This window comes from Lucilia cuprina, chromosome 6 (assembly GCF_022045245.1).
Source record: "Lucilia cuprina isolate Lc7/37 chromosome 6, ASM2204524v1, whole genome shotgun sequence".
Taxonomy (NCBI): Eukaryota; Metazoa; Arthropoda; class Insecta; order Diptera; family Calliphoridae; genus Lucilia; species Lucilia cuprina.
The window spans coordinates 37,276,503-37,285,304 of NC_060954.1; positions in this window are offsets into that span (position 1 = coordinate 37,276,503).

The window sequence follows — 8,802 nt, forward strand, 5'->3', positions numbered from 1 at the left end:
CTTTCTGCAAAAGTATTCCTTGCCACATTCGATGCAAAAAAGTAACAGAAACCCCAAAAATGCACTGCATAAGTTTTTTGAACTTGCACATTAATTTTGTGGGTCAATTATAAAATTCTGAATCAATCATAATTTTCTGAATAGAAACGTAACTATACGGACGCGGGTTTCAAATGTGTGTTGATTAAAGACAGACAGTCGAGCATTGTTAGATCGTCTTAGAATCCCAATGGGTTTTTGAGTATAAATAGCCACATAGCTAGTCAACTGCTAATATTTCAAAGTAATACAAACGCAGTGACAATATCAATATACCACATTCATTTGGATGATGGTCATAAAAAATTGTAATTTTTGTATTCATAAAAATTTTACTCTTTTTAAATGAATATATATTTCTCTAACTATTTATTACGAATGATAAAATAATCAAAGGAAATTTTTTATTTCAACAAACAATTAAACAAATTAAAACATTAACAGTATGTGATCAAAAAATAGTTTGGTATATTATCGATACAGAACATCACAATGTGGCGAGAATTAAAAATAAAATTCTGTAATATATGAAGGGAAATGAAATTGCAATTGAAAAAAAAAATCAATTGTTAGGTTCCCCGGTAGACTTAATGGTAGTGTGCTAGCCTGTATGGGAGGTTGTGGGTTCAGCCCAGAAACTCTGGTCTGTACTCAAAATCAGTAAAATTGGTGTATGACGTATATAAGTTAAAGTTAATTTAAAATTTCAGACTATCTCGAAAAATAGACGTATTTTTCTCCGTTAGACCGACTCGCTCTGTATGGAAAACAAAAACGTGTTTTTGTTACCCCTCTTAAAATTCACCTTGCTTTGTTTTATGATAATTTCCAAAATATTTTAAGTCTAGCGATGACCGTTAGTGAGCTGAAGCAAATTAAAAAAAGTATTTTTGCCTCGTATTTTTAAGCCATTAATGAGCGTTGCAGTAATTTTCTGAAGGGGATCTTATATGAGGGTTATGCTCAATCACGAACCGATAGATTTTGGCTCGTATAAAACTTACTTATATCGAATTTCATTAAATTGAGAAAATACAAACTCATATTGAGAATTTCGATTTAAAATTAAGAAAATTCAAATTAAAGATCAGAAATTTAAATTAATATTGAGAAAACCCAATTTGAAATTGAGAAATCCAAACTAATATTGAGAAATAATAAAATAAAATTAAGAAATGTAAAGTCATATCGAGAACAAATTGAATTTCAGAATCCCACATTATTTTAAGAAATTACCAAGTAAAATTGAGAAATTATTAAATGATAATGAGAAATTTAAAATTTGTATGAAAATATTTTTTTCTTTATAAAATATTTACTTAAATAGGATATGGATTTAAAAAACTATAAATTTCAATACAAAATTAGGTTTTCTTAATATCATTTTGTATTTTTTCAATTTCAATTCGTATTATCTCAATATTAATTTCGACTTCTGAATTTCAGTTGGTTTTTTCTCAATATTAAGTTGAATATTCAAATTTCAATTTGATTTTTCTTCATATCAATTTTGATTCCTTAATTTAATTTGGTATGTCTCAATATTAAAATGGATTTCTGAAATTCGTTTTGTTGTTTCACAATATAAGTTTGGATTTTCTCAATTTAAACTTGAAATGGTGTAGTATTATTAAGCCAGTAATGAGCGTTAAAGCCATGTCCTGAAGGGGACCTTATATGGGGGGGTGGTCGTTTAGGGTCAATTATAGACCGATCCTCATAAAATTTTGCATATTGATTTTGAATCAAACTTAATTATGTCGAATTTCATCGCTACATTCCAATTTTTAAACAAGTTATGACTGTTAAAGCTGCTTTTCGGGGCCTATCCGAAAACGTAGACCAATATTGCCCATTTTCAATACCAAACAAACCTTACCTATAAGAAATATTTATGTGAAACTTCAACCCTCTATCTCTTTTCATTTGGACTCTATAGTGCTTTCAACAGACAGACGGACAGACATGGCTAGATCGTCTTAGAATTTAATGAGGACCCATTAAATTCTATGACAAATTCGATATGTTACAAATGGAATGACAAAATCAATATATTGATGGTGGGTAAATAACTAAAAAAGGGATTTTTTTGTAAGCTCGGTTAAAATATTGAATTTAACACGAAAAATCGTGCCCCAATACGATATTTTCTTGAAAACTGTCCAGCGGTCTAATGTATATAAATCACTTTGGGAAATTGTTTCGTTATTAGCCCGTTATTGCACATATCTCAATTATATATCATACGCGCAGATGAAAAATATGGTTGCGGTGACCATGTTCTATGTGGAACCAATTATGGTCAAAACTATGATTTTAGTTATTCTAATAATTTTGATATATCATATTATGAGTAAATACTGTTGAAATATTTCATCGTAATATTTTATTTATCATAACATTGTTATATGTACATGATTATATTATGATTCAATGTTATCACACTCTAATTTATGTTTGCCATGAACATGAAAATATTTACAGTAACTAAACTATTGTTTAGATCTAATTAAAATGATATGATAATAGTATATTGTTACAGTGAACATGTTATAGTTGTAGTAACCATGTCGAAATATGTTTTTCTTTCTGCCTGCAATTGGTCATAGCTTCCATATATGTTTTATATCCTTAAATTATTATAATCGGATAAAGTTAGACATGTGCATTTTCTAGATGTAGATAAATAATTAGCCCATTATTAGCAATATCTCCCATACAAGAACATCAATATCGTTAACGGAGTTTAATTCATTAAAAAATCTCGACAGGAATATGTTTTGTAAATACAAAGAATACAAATGATTCTACAAAATTTTTGTCATCGACAAGATCGGTCAATAGATTATGTCATAGCACCCGTAAAAAGTCCCTATTCGAAAATCATTTTATATAAATTTGTCTGGACCTAATTAAAATTAGTTCTCCATATGCACGAAGATGTTACTAAATGACAGTTCCATCACTACGAAAGCAAAACATATGTCGAGTTATTTTTTAAAATCAGATAGTTAAATGAATTTTGATAAAAAGTAGCTTGCTAGTGGAGGGTACTTAAAATTCGTCATAACTGAATATAGCACTTTTATTTATTTTTGGTAAATAAACCACTGTCATTTAATACAATTTAATATTATGATACAGAAAACAACAAAATGTTATAATAATGTTTATGGCTTACGATTTATGGTTCAATAACTCGTTGGCAATTATACGACCTTAAAAAAGGAAGAAACAAGAAAAGAAGTATGAGAGCAATATTTTAACTAGAAATTTAATAATGATTTTTTATGGTATAAAAACATTTTTTTCTTTTCCTTTTTTTTAACCAGTTAAAAAAGGTTAAAATACTTGTTGAGGAGTTCGTATGAAAAAAAAGTAGAACCCTAAATATTTTTTCATTACTATTTTGATTGTTACAAAGATAACTTTTATGCCTTATTAAAAAAGTTTTTAACATGATTTTTTTTAATTAGTTTAAATTTATTAATACTAGATGTAGCTATTTTTTCATAAAAAAGAAAAAAAAAACGAAAAAATAATGTCATAAATTTAAATCCTTGTAAAAAGGCATTGTAAACATCTGCCTTTTTATTTTAAGGTAAATGTCTCGTTTAATCCATTTTTAAAACTCGACAAAAATGGTATAATAAATCCCCACAAAAAATACTGCCTGTCAAATATCGTTTATTAAATAGAAGCAAGACCCTAAATTTAATGCTTTGATGGTTTGGTTAGTTACCGGTCTGGCTTGATAAATCTGTGTTATTTTTTACCGCAGATTTTTATCGTTTCTCATATTTTATTTTGGGCATATTTAAAATATCGCATTTCATTAAATTTAAATCGTAATACAAACATTTAAACTTTATACAAATATTTTTTATTTCTATTTAATGACGCACAGTGGGCACGCTTACAAAAAAATGAAGTGAAAGTTGTCTTAAATATAAAATTTTGCAAAAACCATTTTTAATATCAGAACAGTGATGTCACCTGTTAATCGTCCGAAAGTTTCCAGAACACATTCTTATAACTTAAAGTTTAAGTCTAGAGGAAGAGTCATCAGAGGCCTACGTTATTTGTAAGTTTTAATTTTGTCTGCCTTATTCCACGGTAAACTTTTTAAACCACATGTTCTTTTTAGACTCCATTATAAAGTTTTCAAGGAATGGCTAAGGAATCTACTTACTCATTCAGTCGACAGTCCAGGCAGATTCTTTTCCCCGAAATTACAATAATACCCAGGTGAGGGTGATTCACTACGATAAAATATACCAGAGGAATTCTCTAGAGTCAACGGATCGAGTCTGAATAAATTTTTTAGAGGCAACGTCCTTATGTTAAATAAACCAAAGCATATTTTCAGGATTCACTAATATTCACTAATTTGTTTCAAATAATATTACGAATTCTGGACGACAATTCTCTTGTAATTGAAATCCGGGTGCCATCAACTATTAGACGACTAGGTTAGAATGATAAAAGGATATATACTAAATTAAATCCGAAGAAATATACCTATATCACTGCCGCTCCTGTTACACCCTCCTTTTCATGAATGAAATAGTATTTATTGGTAAAAAATAAAAAAAAGACATTATAGTCGGGCGAGGCCGACCATATAATACCCTACACCTGTTACAAAAGTAGAATGTAAATTAGTTTTTATAACAAAACATTTAAGTTTGAATAAAACTGTGGACACTTAAGTCAACTTCAGAAGGGAGATTTTTATAGGGGCTAGGGTCAAATGAGGCCCTATAATTATAAAGTTCATGAGGGTCATCAAGGCTAGTTTAGAACTTGATTTTGCAACTTTTTGTCGATATACGAGCATATTAAACATAATTATGAACATAAAAGTTCCATTCGGCGAGTTCAGTTGTATAATGGAAGTTAACCATTTTCAATAGGCTTCCAAAATTGCGACTTGTAGTTTGATTACAAGCTTTACAAGCCCTATTCGGTGGGTTCAGTTGTATAGGGGCTAGGTGAAATTATGGACATTTTCAATAGGCTTCGTCCTTGGAATAATAGAATACCAAATGTACCAAATTTCATTGAATTATCTTTAAAATTGCGACCTGTAGTTTGATTACAAGGTTTAAATGGACGGACGGACGGACATAGCTAAATCGACACAGAAAGCCGATTGGTATACTTTTAGGTTGGTATAGGACCAATATTATTGTGCGTTATAAACATCAGCACAAACCCAATATACCCTTCCCACTAAAGTGGTGTAGGGTATAATAAGATTCCTCGACGTAACTCCTAAGAATTTTCAAAGCAATGTTCGTGAGGAATGTTATTTCTAGGATAAAATTTCTCCCAATATTATTGGATTGGCAGAGAAAGTGCTCCAGACTTTCACTATCCTCTACACATTCGTCTGAATCTGCAAGTCCAATTTTGTATAGCTGTGCCTGTAATACTGTGTATCCACTCATAATACATACTATCTTAGCAACCTCAGAATTTCTCATGTTTAGGAAATCTCTCATCAAATTTCTCTCATCTGGGCCACGTCATAAGATTTTTGTGGTTCTACCCACCGTTTTATTATTTCAAGAGGCTTGATTCTCAGACGCATATTTTTAATCTAGGATTCATTGCATCGAATGGTTTTGCTTTCCTCCGGATAACTACCTCGAATTTACTTTATAAAGCTTTATGACAATCTAATACGTTCTTAGATTAAACGTTATCACCTGACATCGCCAGATATGACAGCTAAGTAAGTAAAATCATAAACCGAAATTTTCGTAAAACTTGTACATTCTTCTATTCATATTAAATAGATAGACAGACAACGTTATGACCGACTATGGGCCCTGAAAAATATTTAATATCATAATTGATATGGGTTATGAGGGCATCCGTAGAAACGAAATATCTAAAGAATTTGCATACAAAGGGTCGTTCCTAGACCTAACCCTTTCACAACGCGATATTCACACCCCCTGGTGAAAATTTATAGATGACTTTGAGTGAGACGTAACTCAGATGGTCAAATATAACCACTTGTAGAATATCAAGACTGCTGTGGCTCACTCTGACAGTAAGAACTCGATTAGGCTTCTAACTGGTATAATTACTGGAAACTGTATTATTGATCATATGTCGGAACGTATAGGTTACTCATGTTATAGCTACTGTAAAAGCTGTTTAGACGAACAAGAAGTGGAATCGGTAAAACACCTTATATGTGACTGTCCAGCATATACAGACTACTCTATTTTGTTACAGCTTTTTTCGGAATGGAAATTTATATACGATTCTGAACCGATCCAAAAAATTTGTATAGAAAAAACAATTTCTTTGTCAATTTTTATATTTATTTGAATTTACCTTATCTCGAGAAAATTCGCCCACAGTGCATTCATTCCTGTGTATCCATATTATAAGGATATATTTATGTATGTAAGTATATTTTAATTGCTGGTAGTTGGTTTTGTGTGAAAACATATTCACTGTTTTGGAAACCCACCAAACTGAATGAACTTATTCGCAATGTGCCAAACAGCCAACAAAAACAACACCTGACATTTTAAACATAAAATTTCATTAATTAGTAGTCATTTACTAAAATACAAGCAAACAGAAAAAAAATTCATACAAATAATTATACCTTGTTTTTCTTTAAACACAAAGGGATCAAACATGCCCAGCAGTTTAATAAAAATTCAGTTAATTATTTTGCGTTAATTGAATAGAATACAGAGCAAGTGACCGCAGTAATATATAGATCAGTCAGTTTCTGTGCCTTTAAGTATATCTGGCCAATACATAAAAACGCTGGTCCAGGATAATTTTCTCAAACTGCAGGGTATATATTCAGTTCATATAGAATCATATGTATGATTGTAAACCCACACTTTTAACTCAGGCTTTACACTCTTGTTGTCTGGAATCAACACACATACACATTAATTTACCACTACTATAAACATTTATACGCACATATTTACATAAGCAAGTTTTCCACCCATTAAAAATCGAGTTCATTAGGTGGATCCGAAAGAAGTTGTTTACCGGAATAAAATATAACTTAACTTTGTATACCCAAAGAATTGAACAATTGAATTATCAGTCTTAATAATTCTTGATTTATATACAATGCAGTGTAATCGATCTGATTATAAAAATTGAGTGGACGGAAAACTTTTGTTACCTGGTAAGTGTTAAAATGCTAAGATTTACTTACACAACAATATTTTAAGTAATTATTTTAGCATGACGCTTAAGTAGGTTGACAGGTGTCATTCCGACGTCCTGTCAGCTGATCTTAGAGCCATTACAGTTTGTGAATAATCACAGGCGTAGCGAGCCAGAGGGGTCACACTTACAACAGGCCCTCAATGTCCAAGTCGAGAAACTCATCACCCTCTTCAGCTTCAGATGATGTGTTGCGGGCCTCAACAGTGATATTACTAGGGTCAAGTATTAAAGTACTTCTATGTAATCGGATATATTGAAAAGTATGTTAATAGGTAACATACAATAACAATTGCAAATCATTAATATGTTTTTGCTGGCTATTTATTGATTTTGTTTGTTTGTTCAATATCAATGGAATGGCCCTAATGTACGAATATATTTTATTTAATTTTCTTAAATGACAGCAGGTTAATGTAGGTATTTAAAAATTTTGTATATCCAGTTCTAATCAGATAAAAATTTGGTTTTATTTATGTTTATATATATGTTTATATATACATTAGGGTATAGACTGGACATGTTCATCTCTCAAACGATAAAATTTGTACTAAGATGCCCTCTTTTCAAAGGGGTATCAGTTCCCTGCCAGTGATCTGAAAATCCTGATCTGAGTACAATATATTAAAAATAATCGGCCTGTGTTATTTGAAATTAGTCGTAACCTGAAAATCTAGATTTCTAAATCTTTTTTTAAAGGATTGATCTGAATCCGATCTCAGATTTTCTATATCAAGGATTTGAGATATCGTGTCCTGAAATTCAAGAAAAAAAAAACGTAATTTTGAGAAATTTTTAAGATACTGTATGTAGTCTAAATACTGTATGTAGTCTAAAGTCTTTTAGCTTTAAAATAAAAGCTTAATATCTGACATAATTTTTTCTTCGAAATATCTTCACTTTATGTTCGGAAACTCATGGTTTTATAATCTGATCTGTAATAGTGCGAAGGGTAGTATGCTTTGTAAATACTGCAGAGAAAAATAAAACGAATAACATTTATCATCACTTTAAAAGTAGCACTTTGTGAATTTGTTTACCTTCTGTGGAAGTGATGCTTATTGACTTCCAAAGAAGCGGAAAGAATCCAATTATGTTAAAAACTAAAGGAATATTTTCTGTACTGAATTTATTTAAACAAAACTATTTTATTTATTTACTTATGTTAATATTATTTCACTTCCTAAAAATGTTTTAAGATGTAATGAATTTTTAATCAAATAAAAAGAACATCCCTTCTATGATAAGTCTGTGTTAAAATCAGCACTTTTTTAGGTATTTTTCAGTACTTAAATAAACTTTTACTTATTTATCGCTTCTTTGGAAGTTCTGTTTTTGATATGTGTTTATAAGAAAGATCCTTAGACCTAGATGTCGGTGTTATAATTGACTTAAAATTACTTTCTGATTTGACTTAACGATGTCGGTCCCTTCGTCAAATTCAACGGATGATATCTAAGCAACTAGCAAAGTTTTTAAAATAATTTAAATGGTATTTTCCTAGGAAATAAGTTGCCGACCTTATCATACCCTACATCAAAA